General features: G+C 35.0%; 1 protein-coding gene across 5 annotated transcripts in view; it reads right to left on the bottom strand.

The window, feature by feature from the left end:
• The window catches only part of CCDC178 (coiled-coil domain containing 178), a 674,385-nt gene that overhangs the window by 632,863 nt on the left and 15,862 nt on the right, over positions 1-25,660 (bottom strand). The window contains exon 1 of one of the 5 annotated variants that reach the window (XM_074201255.1): positions 23,585-23,770. The exons of 3 other annotated variants lie outside the window; for them this stretch is intronic. The gene's annotated coding sequence lies outside the window, so the exon portion shown is untranslated. Of the gene's footprint in view, positions 1-23,212; positions 23,403-23,584; positions 23,771-25,660 lie in introns of those variants that run through there. One more of the 5 variants, XM_074201256.1, reaches the window with a different exon arrangement.

The following is a 25,660-nucleotide window of genomic DNA, read 5'->3' as shown; positions in this document are numbered from 1 at the left end:
CCAACTATTCTATCATGTTCTTACTCTTTATGCTTTCTAGTTTCCCTATCTTTCTATGGAAAAAAAAAGAATCCTTTCCCAGTTCCCACTTCCCATTCAATGCTACTGCTTTTTCTTTGAGATTACAGTTCTCACTTGACAAAAGTAGACCATTTCACAGACCTCAACATGAAATGATTTGTATGTAATGAGAATTTGCCTATACCCCATCCACTTCACTTAATCTATATAACAAAGACATAGACAATATAATACCTTTACACAAGTCATAAAGTGTACTAAAATAGTCATATTAAATACCATAACATGATAAGAATTATATAATGAAAGGTAAAGTTAATAATAAAGTATGCACAGTATTGTGCAGTAACATTAACATATATGCACAGTATATTGCTCCTTCCTCACCCACTCAAACATTTTTCTGAAGCTTTTAAGAGATATTTGGACAGTGATTCTTTTCCTCCCCTCATATATCTTACAGCAGAAAGCAATATCATCCTTATCTAGTCTTTGAAATTTAAAAATTTTGAAATATTTGGATCCCTCTTCTCTTTCAAAATTCTTTATGTAAAGTAAACTTTGTGAAATGTCAATTTGTAAAGTGAGAGGTCTAATCTTTCAGTTTTCTCTGCCCATCACCTTCCTCTTTAGAATGTGTGTTACTTCAGGTCAGGGACTGGTTTTTGCCTAATCTCCCTTGAGATAAGCACAATGACTAGCAAATGCAATAGAAAGCATCCAATAAATATTTGATGACTGAGCTTCTTATTGTCCCTTGTAATCCAGCTTCTGTCTCCATCATTCTGAGGAAGCTCTTGTTTTTGGAAGAGAGGGATAAAAAGATCAGGAAAAACTAGCCAATGAAGCTAGAAAGCAAGAGTGAAAAGAGTACTTCGTGAATGAATACTGTTAAATGTCTCTTCACCCAACTAAATGACAAATTGAACAATTTTATAAGAGTCTTGCAATAAAATTAAGCCCTGACACTATATCAGAAAGGGGAAATGAACCCTATTTTGAGACTTGAAAGAATTCCATAGGTAATCTATCAACTAACAGTTCCAGAAACATTTGGAAAACTGGCCAATCTTCTCTTAAAAGTGCATTTCTAGACAAAGTCTAGCATTGGTGTGAATTAATGAAGATGAAATTCAATAAAGGACAAATCATTTTTGAACATCATTTAACTACTTCACAAATGTACAATAATTTCAATTAGGTCCCTTTCAAATACCCCCCCCCCCCCTTTGAATCACAATCTCTTTTTTTTTTGTCCCTTTGATGGAGCTCTATTGACTTTAGTTCATTTCTGTATTTCACCCAGTAGGCTAGAATTAAGATGCATTAAATGTTACATTTCATGGTTTCACTAAAATGGCAAGCCCATCTTCAGGAAAATTAACTTACAGCTTCCTCATACAAATCAAATTAAAACTATGAGTTTTCTGTACTCCCATATATTCATAATGATTCTTCTCTCATAAATCATACAGCATTCATATGAATAATAAGGTTATCCTTTCCAACTCTAATTACTTGAGGCTAAAAAAAGAATTAAGAATTATTCAAACCAACTTTCATAATATGAATTATTTCAAAGGTCCTTTGCTACATTTTTACTTAATGCAGGAATCAAAGATATGAGTTTTTGTTATTGGTCATCAAAAAGGATAAGATTTTTTTAAAATAAATAAGTAATTTAAAATTTTCTTATTCAATAGTACTTTTCTTTTTAGGTTTTTGCAAGGCAAATGGGATTAAGTGGCTTGCCCAAGGCCACACAGCTAGGTAATTATTAAGTGTCTGAGACCAGATTTGAACCCAGGTACTCCTGACTCCAAGGCCGGTGCTTTATCCACTATGCCACCTAGCCGCCCCCAATAGTACTTTTTGATCTTCAAATCTGTTACAATAAATCATATATATATATATATGTATATATATATACACACACACACTCACACACACACATATATATATATATATATATATATATATATATATACCTTAATTTCCAAATTTACTATTGGAAAGATCACCCTTGTTAATTTTTTAAATTCTATCTAGTTCACCAAATATGATTCATATGACAGTAATTCTGCTCCTGAGAAATATTACCTTCAATTTTTAGTGGTTCCTACATAAGTGAATTTAAGAAATATTTATTAAGCATCAAACATATGATTTATATCTTGGAGAATTTCAAGCAAACATATGATAAAGTCTTTCTTCAAAGAACTTCCAATTTTATGGGAAGAAGAGACAAATATGAAATGAAGAGTAGGAGACAAAATATAATTAAAATAAGTTGAATGAGAACCATTAAAATATTATGGAAATAGATGGGAAAATTTTCTTGGGAAGGGGTCTCAGGCACTGAAGGATATGTAAAATATTTAAATATTAATGGAGATCATGAAAAAGGGTAACAACATCACTTGTACAAAAATATTCATAGCAGCTCTGTTAGTGGTAGCAAAGAATTGGAAATCGAGGGAATATCCATCAATTGGGGAATGGCTTAGCAAACTCTGGTATATGTATGTGATGGAACACTATTGTTATATTTGAAACCAGGAGGGATGGGAATTCAGGGAAGCCTGGAAGGATTTGCATGAACTAATGTCGAGTGAAATGAGCAAAACTAGAAGAACATTGCAACATGGGGGGTGATGACCAACATTGATGGACTTACTCATTATTTCAGTGCAACAATCAGGCACAATTTTGGGGAGAATATCATCTGTACCCAGTTTGGACAAACTTTTGGAGTTTGAACAAACTTAGTTTTTTTAAAAAAAACAAAACCTGTTATATAATTTTACCATCTCTTATAGTTTATTTTTCTTCCTTCAGGCTATGATTTTTCTCATCACATTCAACTTAAATCAATGTAAACCATGGAAACAATGTAAAGACTAACAGACTGCCTTCTGTGGAGGGGGGGAGGAGGGAAGCAAGATTAGGGGAAAAATTGTAAAATTCAAAATAAATAAAAATAAATAAATAAGTCCTCATTTCTTTTGATCCTCAAAACAACCTTGTCATATAGGTGATACAGTATTATTATCATCCTTAAACAGAAAAAACAAGTATCTGTCAGAGGCAGAATTTGGACCCAAGACTCCCCTGATTCAATTCCATCATTCTTTCCATTGTATCATATTAATCACCTCATAGGGCAAGGAATATCATGTTAGATCATCTTTGTGAAAATACTACAAGGGTTTAAAATTTTCCCAAGTCTCTTACTGCCACAGAAGAGCACATCTCCTTAAAAACTAATATTCTCACCAAAATGCTATTGTGATTGTAAAGCCTGGAACACCATGGTCTCAGATGGTAAACATGACTAAATAGGAAATGGACTTAACTATGGTGAGTATAAATGGATTTGAATATATCATTTGTGTTGATCTGCTCATTAAATTTTTTTTTAAAAATCAAAAGGATTAATAATTTAAAAACTTTTGACTTTCCACCTCACACCTGTTCAGATTGACAACAATGATTAAAATAAAAAGGAGGGCAGTTAGTGTATGTAATGGAAAGAACACCACCCTGGAATCAGGGGGGGACCTGAGATCAAATCCACCCTCAGACACTTGATTCTTATTAACTGTGTGACCCTGAGCAAGTCACTTAACCCCATTGCCTTGCAAAAACAAAAAAAATGACAAAAAAGGCAGGAAATGACAATTGTTGGAGTGGCTATTGGAGGACAAGTCCACAAAAGCTCTGTTGGTTATATGAAATGATACAATTATTGTGAAATTATTTGGAATTTTACCCCAAAGGTCATTAAATTATGCCTTGAATCAAACTACATGATTTAAAACCTTAATGGATTTTTTAAAAGACACATTTGTAGAAATAGATATAGATTCATGTATTTTTATAGAAAAGAACTGATAACTGATTGTCATTCAGTTGTTCAGTCATGTATGACTCCATAATCCCTTGTGAGGTTTTGAGGTTTGTTTTTTTTTTGCAAAGAGTGATTTGCCATTTCCTTCCCCAGCTCAAACAGACAAACAAGATTAAGTGACTTGTCCAAGATCATACATCTTGTCTGTATGGTCTTCCTAAGGTCTTCCTGACTCCAGGCCAAGCACTCTATACACTTCTAGCTACTGTTGATAACCAAGCTATTTCCCATCAATTGGAAACTGACTAGACAAATTTCAATTCATGAATAAAATAGAATGCCATATAGTATAAGAAATAACAAAACAGATTTAGAGAAACTGAAAGGATTTAAATGAAGAAGAGTGAAAAGAGCAGAACCAATAGAACAACATTAACAATGGCTACAATACTGTTAAAGAAAATTGTGAAAGACATAAGAACAGAAGAGGTTTGATATAGAATCATGTTTCCCAGTTCTTGTCAAAGAAGTGACAAGTGGTATAGAATAAGACTTATTTTCATAAACAGCCAATATGTGATCAGCCCATTTGACAATGATGAGGAAAAGTGATGGGGTGCTGGAGATATTGTACATCAAGGAGTGAGCGAGTTCAAGGTCAGGTTTTCTCCCTGTCACTTCCAAGATGACCCCCAATATTCTCCCAGTTCCTACCCTGCTTTTTAATCTCCTTCTAGATGTGTATTTTTTCATTTGGTTTTTTGATTGTGCTTTCTTAATATCTATTTGTTTCAACTTTCCCCACACCCAGCTCCTTAGAGACTGAGGGTGGGAAGAGTGATCAAGGACACATCCCTAAGCCTGTCCCCAATAGGGTCCTAATTTAATTAGATTGAAGTGGGAAAGAGAGAGACAGGTTTTAAAAAACTGAAGAGGAAGGGTAGTACTTATCCACAGTATCATATGCTCTTCTCAAGCAACATGAAAGTGCCTCTTATCTGTTTTATTTTATTGAAGTTTAAATAGTCTTATAATTTTGGAAAGGAGAGAGGGAACTAAGTGGCACAATGGATAAAGCACACTGGGGTCAAGACTACTTGAGTACAAAGCTAATCCCAGACACCTGACACTTAGCGGTGTGACCCTGAACAAGTCACTTAACTGTGATTGTCTCTACAAGGAAAAAAAAAAGACCCTGACAGCCCTCATATGTCTTGAATAACCATGCATAATTTTTATGACTTTTTTTAGGGGGGGGAGAGCATATCAATTACTAATTTAAGATATAAATTTAAAAGAGTAGAAAGAAGTTCAGAAAGACAAATGAGCAAGACAGTGTTAGGACTGGTATGTTGTATTTGAAATATATTTGGGGCAAAATATGCTGTATATAGTACAAATTCATAGTTTTATGAACAGTTGCCTTTTTGTTCTCCTTTATATAGAGAAATATTCAAGTTTGTTGATAACCATCAAGTTCATAATAATAAAGAGAAATAAAGAACAACTATGATAGGAAAAGACGGTAGGCTAGTCACGTAAAGAAAAATAAAGTGGCAACAGACAGCTAGCTCATAAGACACATTGGTATCCTCTTATCAAATCATGGGGAACTGTCCAGTGTGTTAGATAAGATTTGTGAGAATGTAGACTTGAGATACTTACAAGATGGGGAAGCATGAATGACCTACAAGCTTCACCAGCAGAAGGTACATTCACACTGCTGAAGTCATAAATTTCTCAGTATCTTTTCACATAAAGTAGATTGCACAAGTATTTTGCCTATGAGTAAACTATAGAAACATATTCATAATTTAACCACAAAATATCCTAGATTTTCTAGCTGCAGGAATTTTTTAGTTTGGTTTGATTTTTGAACATCAATCAGGTTGAAAGGGGTGGGTAGAGATATGTTTATTTTAAAGCAATCTAATTATACATCCTAAGAACTTTGGTTATTTTTCTACATGTTTTATGTTTTAATATGCATTATGATCTTTTCAATGTTTCTAATTTTCTTTTGAGAAATTCATCAGAGTAACCATAATTGCCAAGAACTTCAAAATTTCAGCTGTTTTATTTCCATTCATTGTATTCTTGGGTTTATCTAATTTAAACAATCTACTAATATGTTATAATCTGCACATTTAGAATTTACCAAAAAAAACCTTATTCTTCTTTTAATTAATTCAAATAAACTACAAGAACTTCAGGTTTAGTAAGGATAATTCAATTATCTTTAGAAAATTTGTATTAAAAGTCATCTCCACTATGAATGAGCTTCAAAACAAGCATTTATAGGCTCAAAACATTTTCCCAAAGAACATTTTGAATGGTACATTGGCTTTTAGAATGACTCAAAAAAGTCTTAAATCACTGTGTCTGCAACTGCATAACCATAGCCTTTTATATCTTTCGATTATCAAAATATCATACCTGATGTCAGAAAGTATGAACAACAACAACAAAAAAAAAACTTGGACACAAATAGAGCTCAATGACCAAGCATGCCAATTATGCAGATATGCATGCTCCTGGTCAACCAGGTTCTGACTTCCCCAAATTCCTAGCTCTAGCTTTGTTAATATATCTAATTATATGAACCACTATATTAGTCTACTGACCTTGAATCTGCATTTGTACTTCACAATTTGTAGTTGAATGAACCTTGGATTACATCATCTGATGTTTAACTTTGCCTTTATCTCACTGATGTCTCCACAAAAAGAATCCTTTTCAGCCAGACTTGAAAACCTATGCCACATGGTAATGAAACTAGACCACGATATTCTGAAGTTCCTATATATAATATAGCTTAACCTATACATCTGCTAAACTCCTGCTTCAAAGATTATGTAGCATGGAGGTGATACAGAGTCTTAAAGACTTTCAAGGGAGTGCAAACTTTGGAATGTTTTCACAACATATAAAGACTTTGGCATAGCTAAAGTCCAAGTCCTCGTTAGAAAGTGATCACCTATCAATACATTGCTTAAGTTAAAATAGTAAGGAAGGCTACCACATAGACTGTAGAAAGCTGGTGGAGAAAGAACTCATACTATAATATACTATAATGAGCTCACAGAACTTTGAACTAGTAAAGTACATTAAATCAATTCAACTACCTTTGCTAACATGACTTCTAATGGAATTTCAAACGCAGCTACCAGGAATAATGATATTTGATTTTAAGATTTGCAAAGTGCTTTACATATAGTATCTCATTTGATTGTCACAATATTTGGAGTTAGGTAGTATTGTAATCCCAATTTTGAAGGTGTGAAAACTGAGGTAGATAGAGGTCAATTGATTTATTCTAATTCAAATAGTAAATGTCTGAGTTTGATCTTCCTGAATCTTTTTTTTTAGGTTTTTTGCAAGGCAAATGGGGTTAAGTGGCTTGCCCAAGGCCACACAGCTAGGTAATTATTAAGTGTCTGAGACCAGATTTGAACTCCTGACTCCAGGGCCAGTGCTTTATCCACTACATCACCTAGCCGCCCCGATCTTCCTGACTCTAAATCTATTGTTGTATCCATCAGACCAGCTTAACCTTTCCCTCCTTTTCTAAAGCTCTTCAGAGATAGTATGCTTCCCAAATCTGTCAAAGGAATTCTCCTCACCATTCCACAACAAGGGGTGGCTACTAGAGCAGAAAGGTCTCGGGGAAAATATTGGGAAAAGACTTTCAGTAATATTTAGGTGAAAATACTAATCTACTGCTCTAGAGGAGAGCTAGGAGCTTAAATGGATAAGAGCTGTTTATCATCTCCCAGTGGAGTCTACCTGTGAAAATATAAAATAGGGAAGGTTGAGTACATCAGAAGAAGTTTCAACCCCCCAATAAGCCAGCCCCCTAATAATCTTCTTTAGCATCTGTGAACATCAAAGGGGAATGCAAAAGCAAGAGAGATGAGTCATAACAGATATAGCTCATTTTATGTATGATGCAGCTTTCACTTCTAAATTAAAATTTTGTTATAGGAAACAACAAGTATAAATGTATATGTAATATGTTGCTAACCATGACTCATAATGTACATGGAGCTAATCCTATTGTGGAAAGATATGAAAAATTTTAATAGACTGAGTCTGCATTCCAAGGACAGACTATGCTAACTAATATGTAATAACTTTATCAGTGGCTTAGATAAATGCATGTTCAATTTTTCAGATAACACAAGACTGGAAGGGAAAGTTAATAGCACACAAATGACAGTCAGGCTCTAAAAATATCCTGACAGGATAGAATATTGGCTGTAATTGAAATTCAATGGGGGGGGGGGGGCGGCTAGGTGGCACAGTGGATAAAGCACCGGCCCTGGAGTCAGGAGTACCTGGGTTCAAATCGGGTCTCAGACACTTAATAATTACCTAGCCGTGTGGCCTTGGGCAAGCCACTTAACCCCACTGACTTGAAAAAAATCTAAAAAAAAAAAAATCAATAGGAATAAATGTAAAATCTTGATTTTGGCTTTTTTTCAAAAAGCAGATTGACAAATAAAAGTCTAATTAGAGACTAGTTTGTCTGAAAAAATATCTGGAAACTTTAAGAACAAAATGAATTAGAAATATTATCTGAAAGTCAAAATAACTAATGCCTTCTTGGGTTGAATTGAGAGACAAAATTTCCAACAATAAAGAAGTTATAGTTCCTTTGTATTATACCTTTATTAGACTACATTTATATTATATACCACTGCTAGGTCTAAACTTCAAAGACGCCAAAGAGGGAAAAATCCTAGATTTGCAAAAACTGTTTATAGCAACTTTGTTATTTTGGGGGGGAAAAAAAACCTTGAAAACTAAGGGAATGTCCATCATTGGAGAATGTTAAACAAACTGTGATACACCAATGTGATGGAATACTATGATGTTGTAAAAAATAAGTAAAAATGTGATTAAAAAAACATGGAAAGGCTTGTATGAACTGTACAGAGTAAAATGAATAGAACCAGATTACCAATTTCTAATTTTACCTCACTATTGGTGTAATAGAGAAGGAGAAAAATATTAGAATGAGAATTTATGTTCCTTGGATAGTTTTCCTTTTTCTTTAAATTTTTTTAAAAGGAAGGCTTGTGGGAAAGGGAAGGGGGATGCATTAAAAACTCAATATAATGTGATAACAATAAAAAAGTTAGAATTGACTAAAAAAGGACTCTGATAAAGTGAAGATGGTTCAGATTAGGGTCATCAAAATAGTAAAGGATCTTAAAACAAGGTCTTATGAAGATTAATTTAAGAAACTTAAAATTTCATTCTGAAGAACAAAAATCTCAGGGAAAATAGGAGACCTGTTTTCAAGTATCTGAAAAGCTATCATGTTGAAGAAGAATTTAGATTTGTTCTGCTTGTAACAGGTACAATAGGAGGAAATTTCAAAGAGACAATTTTAAACTTGATAAAAGGGAAAATGCCCTAAAAATTAGAGTTGTCCAAAAATGGAAAAGACTACCTTGAGAAGTGATAGATTGGCTAGGTGGTACAGTGGCTAGAGCACCAGCCCTTGAGTCAGGAGTACCTGAGTTCAAATGTGGCCTCAGACACTTAATAATTACCTAGCTGTGCGGCCTTGGCCAAGCCACTTAAGCCCATTGCCTTGCAAAAAAAAAAAAAAAACTAAAAAAAAAAAGAAGTGATAGATTGGATACCTTTAAGCAGAGGATAGATGACAACTTGTCAGATTTTTTTTATCATGAGTACTCCTTTTCAGTGTGGATTGGACAAGAGGACCTCAGACCCTAACTCTCAAATTCAAAGATTCTGCAGAATAAGAAAAGATCATCACTAATAAACTCAACAAAAAATGGTGAATTCTTTGACCAAGACAGCTCATGAAGCAAAGGAAAGAAAAAAAATAGTTTTGGCCTCATATGACCTCTTTCCATTATGGAAAGAAAGCTAGAAGAATGGGGGAAAGGAACCATATGGTACTGAGAATCACAGTATTGAGACTATCTATAAACAGTAATTAAGTTGTTGGTGCTCTCAATATGAGATGCATTTAATTATTTAAGAGTAAGAAAAAAATCTCTTGACAATTAGATGTATCTCAAAATAGAAAGGACTGGTTTCATTTTACGCCATATTATTCTCACTTTTTTTCCCCCTCCTAATTTTGCCTCTTTTTTTAAACCTTTTTCTTCTGATAAATTGGTAGGTACTCTAAGTGTCATAGACAGTTGATTCAGAAATGACTCCTGTTGATAACTATGTTCAACAACCAATAAGAAGATCTAATGTTTGAGAAAATGGTCCATGTTAATCTTGATACTCATTTCTATGAAAAACACTGGGATTTTTCCTTAAATTGATAAGAAACACTTTCTAAAACATCAGTTAGTATTATTTGTATTAGGAATAAATTAGAAGTCTACCCAGTAAGACCAAGTGTCACCAATATTGTTCAATATTGTATTGGAAAAAGAAGAAAAAGGAAAAAACTAGGTACAGAATAGGGAATGAGGTAATAAGATATTGTTGTTGTAAATAAAACCAAGCACATGAGTTCATACATATGAATGGTTAGTCACATACACACACACACACACACACACACACACACACACACAAACAGACATAACACCAATAAAAGAGCAGGGATTCTTTAGTTTTATCTTTGTATCTCCAGATATAGAAGTCATTTAATTAATGTACTAAGTAGTAGTGCAATGAATTGAATTTGACGAGTAAATTGCAAATAAATGAAAACATGACTTAAAATTATTTTCAAAGGCAAGTAAAGGAATTGGCATGGCTGGTTTCATTATGGCCAAAGGCAAAGAGAAACATGGTCTCATTGGAAAGTTAAGGGAGTCTACCTGCCAAGGCAGATTCAAAAATTTTTTGGAAACAATTTCAAAATACTTCTCACACAAATAAAATCAGATTTAAATAACTGGGTAAACATCAGCTACTCATGAACAGGTTGAGCGAATATAATAAAAATGACAATTCTACCAAAACTAAACTACCTGTTTAATGCCCTGCCAATCAAAATTCAAAAAAAATACTTTAATGAGTTAGAAAAAGTTATAAGTAAATTCATATGGAGAAATAAAAAGTCAAGAATTTCCAGGGATTCAATAAAAAAGGTACAAAAGAAGGTGGCTTAGCCTTACCAGATCTAAAATTATATTATAAAATATCAATCAACAAAGCTATCTGGTACTGGCTAAGAAATAGAGTGGTAGATCAGTATAATAGACTAGGTGCAATAGCAGGAAATGATTATAGTAATCTGCTATTTGATAAACCCAAAGAGTCCAGCTATTGGGATAAAAACTCTCTTTTGCAGTGTTCATGATGAGCATTAGCAAAAACTACTATCAGGAAGAAAATTAAAATGCTTCAATTTCTGTTGCAGACAAGGAAGAAAGTAGGGATGGAGACAGAAGGAAAGAGGATCATGCGAAGAGAGAGGGGGAGGAGAGGGGATATGAAAGAAATATTGAAAGTGGGAGAAGGGAGGGTGAGACAGAGCATACATGAAGAATGAGATATGTTCATCACTGAGGTACCTTAGTACTTGGTGACTTTAAAACAGAGAAAATATTTTAGAAAATATGGTTCAGAATTAAGAAATAAAAATGACCAAAGTCAAAAATGACCATTGCTGAGAATTCTTACACCTAAATATTATGAAGACTTCTGTCAAGAAAAATTAGAAGATTTTGAACATGGCCTTACAGGGGTTTTGTCTTAATAGATAGGAAACAGCTGGTTATCAACGGGAGTCACTTCTGAAACAACTGTCTATGACACTCAGAGTACCTACCAATTTATCAGAAGAAAAAGGTTTAAAAAAAGAGGCAAAATTAGGAGAAACAAAGTGAGAATAATATGGCAAACAATGAAACCAGCCCTTTTTATTATAAGATAAATCTAATTGTCAAGAAATTTTTTTCTTATTCTTAATTAAATGCATCATCATTTTGATTAATTTGAATATTCCACCTACAGAGGCCAATTACAACTCATCTATGCCTACTTATCCACTTTAGTTCTTGTCCAGGTACTCCTTCAGATTCACTACAGGGGGTACACTTTAATAGACCTTAGATCTTCTTTTCTTTTGATAGCAAAAGGATACTAGTAACATACTTGAGGTCCCCACCTGTTAACTCTTTCCCTTGCTTCATGATCAACTCATCTTTTTCATTCTTACATTTGTAACTAAACATACATGCAAACATAAATACAAACCTTCTATGTGTAGTCCAGATAACTGCCTGCCATAATCTAGACAATATACATTTTTTCATTCATTTAGTTTTCTTGGGAGAATTGTTAGAAAAAAATCTTTCTAAATGGCTATGAATCTTTTCCATAAAGCTTTACGACATTTTGAGAGTGACCACAAACATCACAGGGTCATCTACACATAGGAGCGAGCATCTTGCCAAACCTCACCAAACAGCCAATAATAATTTAAGTATCAACTTTATCTCTTGAGATTAATTAAAAATCTATCTCTTTTTTTGTATTCTATTTTTACAAGTGATATTTGATATATTTTTCACTTTTACCAGTTTTTCCTCCTGGTAAGGCTTTTTATTGATTTTATTCAAATAATTTAAAAAATTTTACTTAATTAAAACTGTCTACTTTATCTTCAATCCTTAATTTAAGGTAACTGTCTTCCCCTGGTCACAGTTGGGAAAAGTACCTCATCATGTCTATTTTTTAAATGGTATATATAACATTTGACATTCAGGTTGCAAATCTAGTTGATGTTTATTGTTATATATAGTATAAAATTTATGTGAAATTTTACAAACTAATTTCTGTGAAATCAATTTTCAGGATTTTTCAACCAAAAAGGAAACATTTTGCTCAATGCTTTATTTTTGTAGACTTATCAATTAGTAATTTTTTATGAAACATTTTTGTGCCAGCAATATACTGAGGAAGGCAAAAGTCAGCCTCTGCTTTCTGATAAGAAGGAAGGACAAACTTCCAACCAAGATGGTTGAGAGAAGACAGGCAACATGCTAAGGTCTCCTGGTTTTATCTCATAAATAACCTCTTAACAGAAATTCAATTGACAAAACCCAGAAAAAGAAACTAGGAAAATCTACCAACAAAGTCTGTCTCCAGGGATCTTGGGTGAGCTGGGGGCAGAGAGCAGAGACCAACAGGGGTGGGATGAGAGCTGGACTAACCTAAGATCAGCCATGGGGGCTTTGACTGTGGGAGCTGTGGACTGGGGCACTCCAGTGGGGCTGGAGGGCAAGCTCCAGCACAGAGAGCTACAAAGTGCAGCTGGACATTGATCTACTGTGTTTGGCTGGTCTGTAGGACTGTGGGTTCCAAACTTACATTTCAGTGAAGTCCTCTTCCCAGAATAAACACAGCAAAGGTGTCTCCCCCACCCCACACCCCCAGACTCAGGTGTGGGCAGCAGATCTCCCTCAGGAGCATAGAGAGATTAACTACCTCACCCCAGGGTACAATCCACACTGTTCAAGGATAACAGTATCCAGCAGTGCCACCCACACCCACCAGGCCTATAGGGAGAGGGCCTCAAACCAAGATCACCACCCCCAAAGAAAGCAACCAGCACCCCCTAATAGCTGGCTCACTTGGAGTTACTAAACCCTGAACAAAGCCTCTAGAGACATCAAAACCAAAGGTCAGTGAACCAGCCCCTCCACCAACACCAGATCTTAGGAAAATGAAGAAAAGCCAATGGAAAAGAGAGCCCATAGAAAATTGCCTTGGAGGCAAAGACTCTAACTCAGAGAGATCTAGAAATTCTGAGGAAAATATGATTTGGTCTCCAGCCCAGGAAGACTTACTTGAAGTAATCAGGAAGCAGTTTAAAAATCAATTGAAAAATCTGGGAAAAGAAACCCAAGAAAAAAATCAACACATTTGGGGCAGCTAGGTGGCACAGTGGATAAAGCACTAGCCCTGGAGTCAGGAGTACCTGGGTTCAAATCTGGTCTCAGACACTTAATAATTACCTAGCTGTGTGGCCTTGGGCAAGCCACTTAACCCCATTTGCCTTGCAAAATCCTAAAAAAAAAAAATCAACATATTGCAACAAGAAAATAAATCCCTTGAAAATGCAATTGGACAAATGTAAAAACAAAATAATTCTCTCAAACCTCAATGGGGGGGGGGGGCTAGGTGGCATAGTGGATAGCACACTGGCCCTGGAGTCAGGAGTACCTGAGTTCAAATATGACCTCAAGACACTTAATAATTACCTAGCTGTGTGGCCTTGGGCAAGCCACTTAGGTGCATTGCCTTGCAAAAAAAAAAAAACTAAAAAAAGAAAAAAGAAAAAGAAAAACTCAATTGGACAAATGGAAACTCCTTCAAAAATAGAATTGGTTGATTGGAAAAGGAGTTGGCAAAAGGAAAATGTAGAAAATTCTTCTCTTAAAAAAAAGAATGGAATCTGTGTAAACTAATGACTTCATGAGACAGCAAGAATCTATTCAACAAAACCAAAAAATCAAAAACATAAAAGAAAATGTAAAATACCTCATTGGCAAAACCACTGACATTGAGAATAGATCTAGAAGAGATAACTTAAAAACCACTGGGCTCCTTGAAAATATTGAAGAGAAAAAAAATACTGGAGTCAATATTACAGGGTTTGGTGATGGAAAACTGCCCTGACATCATGGAACCAGAGCGTAAAATAGTTATTGAAAGAATACATCAATCCTTTTCAGAAAGGGATCCCAAAATGAAAACACCAAGGAATATTTTGGCCAAACTACAGAATTATCAGATAAAAGAAGAAATCCTGAAAGCATCCAAAAAGAAACAATTTAGATACCAAGGAGCCACAGGAAGGATTACACAGGACCTGATTGAATCAACATTAAGGGATCAAAGGGCTTAGAATGTAATATTCTGAAGAGCATGGGAGCTTGGAATGCATCCAAGAATTTTCTATCCAGCAAAACTGAGCCTTCAATTCCAGGGGGATGAAATAGGAGACTCCCAACTTTTCCTGATGAAAAGACCAGTGCTAAATAGAAAATTTGGACTTCAAAAAGGAGAATCAAGAGACATCTAAAAAGGTTTAAAAAAAGGGGGGGGGGGAGTAGAGTAAAAAGCTGCTATCCAATAAGATGAAACTGACTATATCCCCACCTGGGAGAAAGATTCTCATAACTCTCTAGAATTGAAATGCTATTAAAGAGAATATACTTAGCTGGAAATAATGGACACTCATGACTTAACAGTGAGTCTGATAAAATGATTTAAAAACAAAGAGTGACAGAAAAGAGATCTGAGGATAGAGGAGACAGAATGGGGTAAGTCACTTTACATAAAGAGGTACAAAGGATTTATTGTAATAGAGGAGAAGAGGGGAGGAGGTGAGAACCACCTGAATCTTATTCTCATCAGATTTGGTTTAAAGTTAACATACACACACCCAGTTAAGATAAGCAACTTATCTTTCTTTTCAAGTATTAAAAGGGGAAAGGGGGAGGGGAGAGGAAAAGAGGAACAAATAGAAGTAAAGAAGGGGAAAAGGGAAAAGGGAAAGAAAGGGGAGGAGGCTGGATATAAGGGGGCAAACACACTGAAGGTGGTGGTATTCAAAAAAAAATACTGAGGAATATGGAGAAAGTGAAAAAAGGGGAACAATACAAATAGAAGGAAGATAGTATGGAGGGCAAAAAAAAGTTAGTAATTATAACTTTGAATGTGAATTGAATGAACTCTCCCATAAAAGGTAAGAAAATAACAGAGTGGATTAAAAAAACAGAATCCTACAATATGCTGCTTATAAGAAACTCATTTGAAGCAGAGCTACATATAAAAGTAAAAGGTTGGAGAAAAATATATTTTACTTCACCTGAAGTGAAAAAAAAGCAGCTTTGTCCTTATCTCAGACAAAACAGCTGCAAAAATAGATCTCATTAAAAGAGATAAGGAGCTAAACTATATCTTCCTAAAAGGTACTACAAACAATGAAGCAATTTCAATACTAAATTTGTATGCAACAAGTGGTATAGCATCCAAAATCTTGGAGAAGAAATTGAAAGAGTTACAGGAAGTCATAGACAACAAAACACTACTTGTGGGAGACCCCAACCTCCCACTCTCAGATTTAGATAAATCTAGCTATAAAATGAACAAGGAGGAAGTTAAGGAGGTAAATAGATCGTTAGAAAACCAAAGCATGATAGTCCTTTGGAGAAAATTGAATAGGGATAGAAAGGAATATTCTTTTTTCTGTAGTACATGGCACTTACATAACAATTGACCATGTATTAAGGCATAAAAACCTAATAATCAAATACAGAAAGACCAAAATAGTGAATACATCCTTCTCAGATCATAATACAATAAAAATCATATGCAATAATAGGCCAGAGAGAGAGAGAGAGAGAGAGAGAGAGAGAGAGACCTATAGCTAATTGAAAACTAAATAACTTCATTTTAAAGAATGAGTGGATGAAACAATATATTAAAGAAAGAATTAATGATTTCATCCTAGATAATGACAATAATGAAACAACATACCAAAACTTATGGGATACAGCCAAGGCAGTTGTCAGAGGATATATTATATCTTTAATTGCTTACATGAATAAATTAGAGAAAGAGGAAATCAATAAACTAAACATGCAACTAAAAAAATAAGATAAAAAACAAATTAAAAAACCTCCAATTAAATGTAAAATTAGAAATACTAAAAATTAAAAGAGGAATTGATAAAATCAAAAGCAAGGAAACTATTGAACTAATAAATAAAACCAAAAGTTGGTTTTATGAATAAAAACAATAAATTTGATAAATCTCTGATAATAGTATTTAAAAAAAGAAAGAAGAAAATGAAATTGCTAGTATCATAAATGAAAAAGGTGAACTCACCACCAACGAAGAGGAAATTAAAGTAATAATTCTCAATTATTTTGCCCAACTGTATGCCAATAAATTTGATAATCTAAGTGAAACTGATGAATATTTACAAAAATATAAGTTGCCCAGGTTAAATTTAGAGGAAATTAAGTACTAAAAAGCTTATCTCAGTAAAAGAAATTCAACAAGCCATTATGGAACTCCCTACAAAAAAAAATCTCCAGGGCCAGATGGATTGACAAGTGAATTCTATCAGACATTTAAGGAACAATTGGTTCCAATTCTATATAAGGAATAATTGGTTCCAATTCTATATAAACTATTTTAAAAAAAAGGTAAAGACAGAACTCTGCCTAACTCTTTCTATGACACTAATATGGCACCGATATCTAAACCAGGAAGAGTCAAAATAGAGAAACAATATTATACACCTATCTCACTAATGAATAGAGATGCTAAAATCTTAGCAAAACAATTACAAGTTATCACTAGGATAATACCTTATGACCAAGTAGGATTTATCCCAGGAAGTCAGGGTTTGTTCAATATTAGGAAAACTGTTAGTATAATTAATTATATCAATAACAAACCTAGCAGAAATCATATGATTATATCAATAGATGCTGAAAAAACTTTTGACAAAATACAGCACCTATTCATAGTAAAAACACTAGAGAGTGTAGGAATAAATGGATTATTCCTGGGAATAATAAACAGTATCTATCTGAAAGCATCATCAAGCATTAAATGCAATTCAGATAGTTAGAGGCATTCCCAATTAGATCAGGGAGGAAATAAGAATGTCCATTATCACCACTACTATTCAATAGTATATTAGAAATGTTAGCTTCAGTAATAAAAGAAGAAAAAGAAATTGAAGGAATTAGAATTGGGAAGGAAGAGACAAAACCTCTCACTCTTTGCAGATGACATGATGGTATTCCTAGAGAATCCAAAAAAATCATCTAAAAAACTACTAGAGGGGCAGCTACGTGACACAATGGACAGAGTACTGGTCCTGGAGTCAGGAGTACCTGAGTTTAAATCTGGCCACAGACACTTAATAATTACCTAGCCACGTGACCTTGGGCAAGCCACTTAACCCCATTTGCCTTGCAAAAAAAACCCTTAAAAATAAATAAACAAACAAACAAACAAATAAATAAATAGAATCAATGTTGGTTTTAATGAAAGAAACAATAAAATTGGTAAACCTCTGGTCCATTTGATTTTAAGAAGTGTGAAAGAAATCAAATTGCTAGTACCATAAATGCAAAAGGTGAACTTGCCACCAAGGAGGAGGAAATTAAAGTAATAATGAAGAATTATTTTGCCCAACTCTATGCCAATAAATTTGACAATCTAAGTGAAATGGTCGAATATTTACAAAACTATAAGATTCCCAGCTTAAATGAAGAGGAGATTAAATACTTAAACAACCCTATCTCAGAAAAATAAATTCAACAAGACATCATAGAACTCCCTAAGAAAAAAATCTCCAGAGGCTGATGGGTTCACAAGTGAATTCTGTTAAACATTTAAGAAACAATGGTTCCAACTCTATATAAACTCTTTTGAAAAATGGGTGAGGAGGGGCAGCTAGGTGGTGCAATGGATAAAGCACCCGCCCTGGATTTAGGAGCACCTGGGTTCAAACTCAGACACTTAATAATTGCTGTGTGGCCTTGAGCAAGCCACTTAACCCCATTGCCTAGAAAAAACCTGAAAAACAAAAATAGGTGAGGACACAACTCTACCTAACTCTTTCTATGACACCAATATGATGCTGATTCCTAAACCAAGAAGAGTTAAAACAGAGAAAGAAAATTATAGACCTATCTCCCTGATGAATATAGATGCAGAAATCTTAAATAAAATCTAAGCAAAATGATTACAACAAGTTATCACTAGGATTATACATTATGACCAAGTGGGATTTATCCCAGGAATGCAGAGTTGGTTCAATATTAGGAAACTGTCAATATAATTAATTAATTATATCAATAAAATCTATCAGAAATCATATTATATCAATAGATGCTAAAAAAGCTTTTGACAAAATACAGCACCCATTCCTACTAAAAACACTAGAGAGTGTAGGAATAAATGGACTGTTCCTTAGAATAATAAGCAGTATCTATATGAAACCATCAACAAGCATTATATTCAGCAGGGAGAGGCTAGAGGCATTCCCAATAAGATCAGGGATAAAACAAGGATGCCCATTATCACCACTACTATTCAATATTGTATTAGAAATGTTAGCTTCAGCAATAAGAGAATAAAAAGAAATTGAAGGAATTAGAATTGGGAAGGAAGAAACAAAATTCCCACTCTTTGCAGATGACATGTTTGTATACCTAGAGAATCTAAAAAAAAAAATCATCTAAAAAAACTACTGGAAACAATTAGCAACTTTAGCAAAGTCACAGAATATAAAATAAACCTTCATGAATCCTCAACTTTTCTATATATGACTGGCAAGATACAGCAGGAAGACCTAGAAAGAGAAATCCCATTCAAAATAACCTCAGACAATATAACATACCTGGGAGCCTATTTGCCAAAGCAAACTCAGAAACTTTTTGAAAACAATTGCAAAACACTTCTCACACAAATAAAATCAGATTTAAATAACTGGGCAAACATCAACTGCTCATGGATAGGTCAAGCTAATATAATAAAAAAATGACAATTCTACCAAAACTAAACTACCTGTTTAGTGCCCTACCAATCAAAATTCCAAAAAACTACTTTAATTAGTTAGAAAAAGTTGTAAATAAATTCATATGGAGAAACAAAAAGTCAAGAATTTCCAGGGATTCAATTAAAAAGTGCAAAAGAAGGTGGCTTAGCCTTACCAGATATAAAATTAAATTGTAAAGCATCAGTCATTAACACTGCCTGTTATTGGCTAAGAAACAGAGTGGTGGACCAGTGGAATTGACTAGGTGCAATATCATGAAATGATTATCTTAATCTACTGTTTGATAAAACCCAAAAGACCAACTATTGGGATAACTCTCTCTTCAATAAAAACTACTGGGAGAATTGGAAGTTAGTATGGAAGAAACTTAGATTAGACCAATACCTTTACCAAGATAAGATCCAAATGGTTACAACATTTAGACCTAAAAAACCCATATTATAAGCAAACTAGATCAAGGAGTAGTTTATCTGTCAGAGCTATGGAAAGGGAAGCAGTTTATGACCAAGGAAGAGTTGGAGAACATCACTAAAAACCAACTAGATGATTTTGATTACATTAAATTAAAAGGCTTTTGCACTGAAAAAACTACTGTAACCAAGATCAAAAGAAATGTAGTAAACTGGGAAACAATCTTTACAAATAGTATTTCTGTGAAAAGACTCATTTCTAAAATATATAGAGAACTGAGGCAAATTAAAAAAAAAAAAGTCATTCCCCAATTGACAAATGGTCAAAGGATATGCAAAGGCAATTTACAGATGAGGAAATCAAAGCAATCCATAGTCATATGAAAAATTATTCTAAATCATTATGTCTTAGAGAAATACAAATCAAAGCTCCTCTGAGGTACCACCTCATGCCTCTCAGACTGGCCAATATGACCAGAAAGGACAATGATCATTGTTGGAAGGGTTGTGGGAAATCTGGGACACTGATACATTGTTAGTGGAGCTGTGGACTCATTCAACCTTTCTGGACAACAGTTTGGAATTACGCCCAAAGGGCAACAAAAATATGCCTACCTTTTGATCCAGCAATACCACCACTGGGTCTATACCCTGGAAGAGTTGATGAAAAAGGGTAAAAACATCGCTTGTACAAAAATATTCATAGCAGCCTTGTTTGTAGTGGCAAAGAATTGGAAATCAAGTAAATGTCCTTCAATTGGGGTTTGGCTTAACAAACTGTGGTATATGTATGTCATGGAACACTATTGTTCTATTATAAGTCTGGAGGGATTTATATGAACTGATGCTGAGTGAGATGAGCAGAACCAGAAAAACATTGTACACCCTAACAGCAACATGGGGATGATGATCAACCTTGATGGACTCACTCATTCCATCAGTGCAACAATCAGGGACAATTTGGGGTTATTTGCAATGGAGAATACCATCTGTGTCCAGAGAAAGTTTGAACAAAGACCAAGGACTATTACCTTTAATTTAGGGGAAAAAAACTGATATCTTATTGTCTGATCCTGCTATCTCTTATACTTTATTTTTTCTTCCTTAAGGATATGATTTCTCTGTCATCACATTCAATTTGAATCAATGTATGCTATGTTAACAATATAAAAGGCCAGCAAATTGCTATCTGTGGGGGGTGGAAAGGGAAATAAGATTAAGAGAAAATTGTAAAATTCAAAACAAATAAAATCTTAAAAATGAAAAAAATAATACAAATGCCCATCCAGACCTCCTAAAACTGTGCAGATTTTGTTCATTTTTCTCCCCAAAAGTCACTATAGTGACTATAGTGACTATAGTCACTCGGGGGGGGGGGTCCTTCCTTACTTTTTCCTATTATACTAAAGATACCATGAATTAGAACAGTCACCCCTCCTTTTTAACCATCTTTTCTTCTTATCATACATTTTCCTGTAAGGCAGCTAGGTGAATAGTGGATAGAACACTGGACCTAGATTCAGAAGGATGTGAGGTCGAATCTGATCTTGGGCACTTGACTCTTACTGTGTGACCTTGTGCAAGTCACTTAATTCTTCCTTGTATCCATTTCCAGTCATCCTAATTCATATCTGACACTGGACCCAGATGATTCTGGAGGAGAAAATGAGACTGGTGACTTAGCATAGTCCCCCCCCCCGCAATTCAAATCCAATTCATGTGCTTGTCAATGTATCACTTGATGTCATTGCCTTCTTCAAAAATTAAGGACAAAATATTATTACATTTTCCTGAAGAGCACACACAGTAAAAGCACTCATAAGGGCATCAGAGAAAATGATACAGGGACATCCTGAAGGTCTCTCTTAAGAAGTTTAGCATGGGAGGCACTGGTACAGAACCACTTAGCATGGCATGCCCTCCAGAGAGGATGCTGTGCTCTATGAGGAAGAATTGAAGCAGCTTAATGGAAACATGAGCTATGTAAGTTTAGAATAAATACCTTAGGCATTCACATGGACTATTTGTGCTCAACTTGTGACAGAACATAGAAGGCTCATATTGGTCTGATCATCCAGAGTTAGATACACTGTAATTTGTCTCTAACACAGTACTGTCATTTTGTCATTTTGGTCTTCTTCCATAATGAAGGCTAAGAACCAACCCATCAACATTTTCCTGATGACATCATTTACTCTTGTTATTCATTGAAGTTCCTTATTGGTTACCTGTTGCTGTACATCCACCATGTGATTCTCAATTGAACTCTATGTAACATTCATTTTAAATTCTTTGGAGACTGGTGTGTTCCATATAGCAATAGTATTAAGAAGATGGGCTATTGTTTCAGGTAGAAGCCTGGAGTTTTTCAAGCAACCTTACAGTTTCTCAAAGATAATCAAGACTTATGTTTAGATGTGGGTCTATCTCTGGTCATTGATTGATCTAATTAAAGACAGGAAATGTATACTTGCCAAACATGTTCACCAATGATGGAAGAGATCCAGCATAGAGTCCAAGTTGAAAAGTAATTTATTATATGTAAATTGTGAGTTTCTTTAAATGCTCTGGCTTACTGATGACTTTGAGAAGTTGCATCAAGCTTTGGAACACTACAAAATCTCTTGGAAATGATGCATTACCACTCAAAACAGTTTGGTCTGACCAGAAGATCAAGTGGATGAGCAATCAGTCGGTCAACAAGGATTTGCTAAATGTTTACTATGTGGAAGGCAATGTGGAAAGTGTTAACAAAGTGTTAACAAAGAAAGCACTGAGCCCATCTATTATTCTAATAGAATAAATGGTATCTACAGAGTGTAGATGGAAGGTAATATGAAACAGGGTTGGAACTTAGCAGCTGGAGGACTAGGAAAAGCCTCCTTAATAAGGAGTTTAGTCTGGGTCTAGAAGTAAATCAGAAAAACCAAAGAGAAACAAGTGAGGAGAAAGAGCATTTCAAGCATAAGGAACATCAGACTTATCAGAATTCTGTTCCAGCATGGTCGGTTTAACCAACTCCACTTCTCTGCAGAATTGGAGCAAGACCTTCCCCTACAAGCACTTTCCATATTTCCTGCTGCACAGCTCCTCAGAGGCAAGAAGGTCTGATTAACTGAATTCCATCTGCCCCAAAGGGACTTTCCTGTGACCATCACAGACTTCCACTTCTTCCTCCTTCCATCTGATCACCAGCCTCTGATGAGAAGAGAAGCATGAACTTCTTTAAATAATGCCTTTCCATCTCCTGATGCTCATGCCCTCTGAAGGAAGGTGGCTAGAAGAAAGTTAAGTGACTTCCACCTATGCTAGCACAGGTAATTTTGATCTCCCAACCACAATATGGAGAACCTCTAGAGCAAAGATAAGAAACCTTCCCTTCACCTTAGGCTTTACATCTCCTGTTGTGCCTGATGCTTGATGGAAGAAGAGGAGGAAAGTTGACAAGGAGTGGGACCTGTCTATCTCCTACTGTGCCATGTCCTGCCTAATCACCAGCCTTAAGAGGAAAGACGAATAAAAAATGGTGTCTCGCATCTGACCATCTGACTGAGATTCTTCCATCTTGTGTTGTATTTGTCTCCAGTCAGATCTCCAGCCTCCTTTGGGTTTAAGTGGAAAGGTACCTTTCACTCAACAATGAACTTTCTCAGACATTGTCATACCATACTCATCATAAGAATTCTGAACCCCTGTAAGTCATCATCCAAATTCAGTTCACCATCCCCCACCACCCAATTCCCTAGTTTCATCTACCTCAACTCTCCAACTCCAAAATGTCAAACAAATGCCCCTTTCCATTGTGTCATTTGGAATACCTATTTCATAACAACAAATTTCCTTTCATCCTAATTTTCTTTCCCTCTTTTTCCATTTTCTAGCTATAACTGCATCCTGCTTTTCCCTGATAACAGTCTCCCTGTCCAACCCTTTCCAATACTGGCCTCAACATTACTCATTCTCTCAATTCACTGGTCAAAGCAAAAAAAAAAAATGGAATACTTCAGACTTCCCATTGTTACATCTAGATTCTCTTCACACTTTCATCACTAGCTCTTCTTTCATATCCATGAATTCCTATCTATCACCCAATCAAAACCCTGGTAGCTGTTGGCTACAGATCTGTAGTTCACTCCCTTTTTTCTTTAGTGAGTTCAGTACCTGGCTAACAGTACCAAACTCCTGCACTTTTCCTAGAGAACTTCAACATGCACATTAATACTTTTTTTTTGGCAAGGCAATGGGGTTAAGTGGCTTGGCCAAGGCCACATAGCTAGGTAATTATTAAGTTTCTGAGGCCAGATTTGAACTCAGGTACTCATGACTCCAAGGCCAGTGCTCTATACACTGTGCCACCTAGCCACCCCATCACATTAATACTTTTAATACTCTAATCATCTAGTTCCTCAACCTACTCACTTGCCATGACTCATTCCTCCATTCCACCCCAACTAATCACAAAGATGTTTAAATCATTGATCTTTCCATCCCCTACCAATGCACCACCTCCATGCTCAACAAATCCAGAATCCCTTTATCTGACCATAGTTTATTGGCTTTCCATCTCCTCCTCTGTCTCCCAACACTAAATCATATCTTTATCTACACTGTGACCTCTAATCACCTGTCACCTTAGTTCTCTCCCAGACTCTAACTTACCACTATATCCTCTTTTCCTCACCTTGATGCCTTGGTTAACCAGTTCAACTCTACATTGTCTTCCTTTGAATCCTTAGCCCCCTTACATCATCAATTGCACCCTGTCAAGCTTCAACCTTAGATGGTTACATATATGTTGCTGAATAAATATGGATAAAATCATGTAACATTTTTGATTGGGTCCAGCACAAATTTATGTTACACAATCACAAACTGAAACTTTACTACTGCTAGACAATCTCACTATACTTCCCTTATCAATTCTCTATTCCAATCTTACTTAGTGGCTCTTCTAAACTTTTTCATCATTCCTCAAGACTCCTCACCTTCTTCTCAACCCCTTGTAATCCAGCTTCCATCCTCATCATCCTACTATAACTAATCTCTACAATTATGAATGATCTCTGAATTGACAAATTCAATGGTCTTTTTTTTCAATCTCCATTCTTCCTGACTTCTCAGAAGATACTACTGATCACCCTCTGATCTTGGATAGTCTCTTCTCTTAAGGTTTTCAGGATATCACACTCTTCTGATCTCTGTTTCCCCAATATTAATTTCTGGATCCTCATTGAGATCATGCCCTGCCAAATGTCCCAGGAGGTTATGATCTAGTCCCTCTTGTCATCCACATGTACATTACTCCACTTGGTGATGTTAAAATACAATAACAATCATGATGATATTAACTAACATTTCTATAGAGTGGCATTGTGTCAGTCACTGTACTAAGGGCTTTAGAAATATTATTTCATTTAACCTTCACAAAAATCCTAGGAGATACATATGATTATTATCCCCAATTTACAGATGATGAAACTGAATCTAATAAAGTTTAAATGATTTACCCAGAATCACATGGCTAATAAGGACTTGAGTTACATTTGAACTCAGGTCTTCCTGACTTTGGACCTAGTACCATCTACTGCTTCCCATTAACTCATGGATTAAATTACTATCTCTATGTTGATGATTCTCAAATTTAGTTTTTTTTCTCCAATCTCTCTCTAACCTCTAATCTTGTATCTCCAATTACCTTTCAGATATCTTGAACTGGATGTCTAAAATGGAATCATTCTGCTACTATTAACTGTCTTATTAGCATAGAGGGTAACACTCTCAGGTCTTCCTGACTTCTCAGAATATACTACTGATTACCCTCTGATCTTGGAT

This window comes from Macrotis lagotis, chromosome X (genome assembly GCF_037893015.1).
Source record: "Macrotis lagotis isolate mMagLag1 chromosome X, bilby.v1.9.chrom.fasta, whole genome shotgun sequence".
Taxonomy (NCBI): domain Eukaryota; kingdom Metazoa; phylum Chordata; class Mammalia; order Peramelemorphia; family Peramelidae; genus Macrotis; species Macrotis lagotis.
Note: the sequence above shows the minus strand (reverse complement) of the source record. Positions and strands in the feature narration are given on the sequence as shown.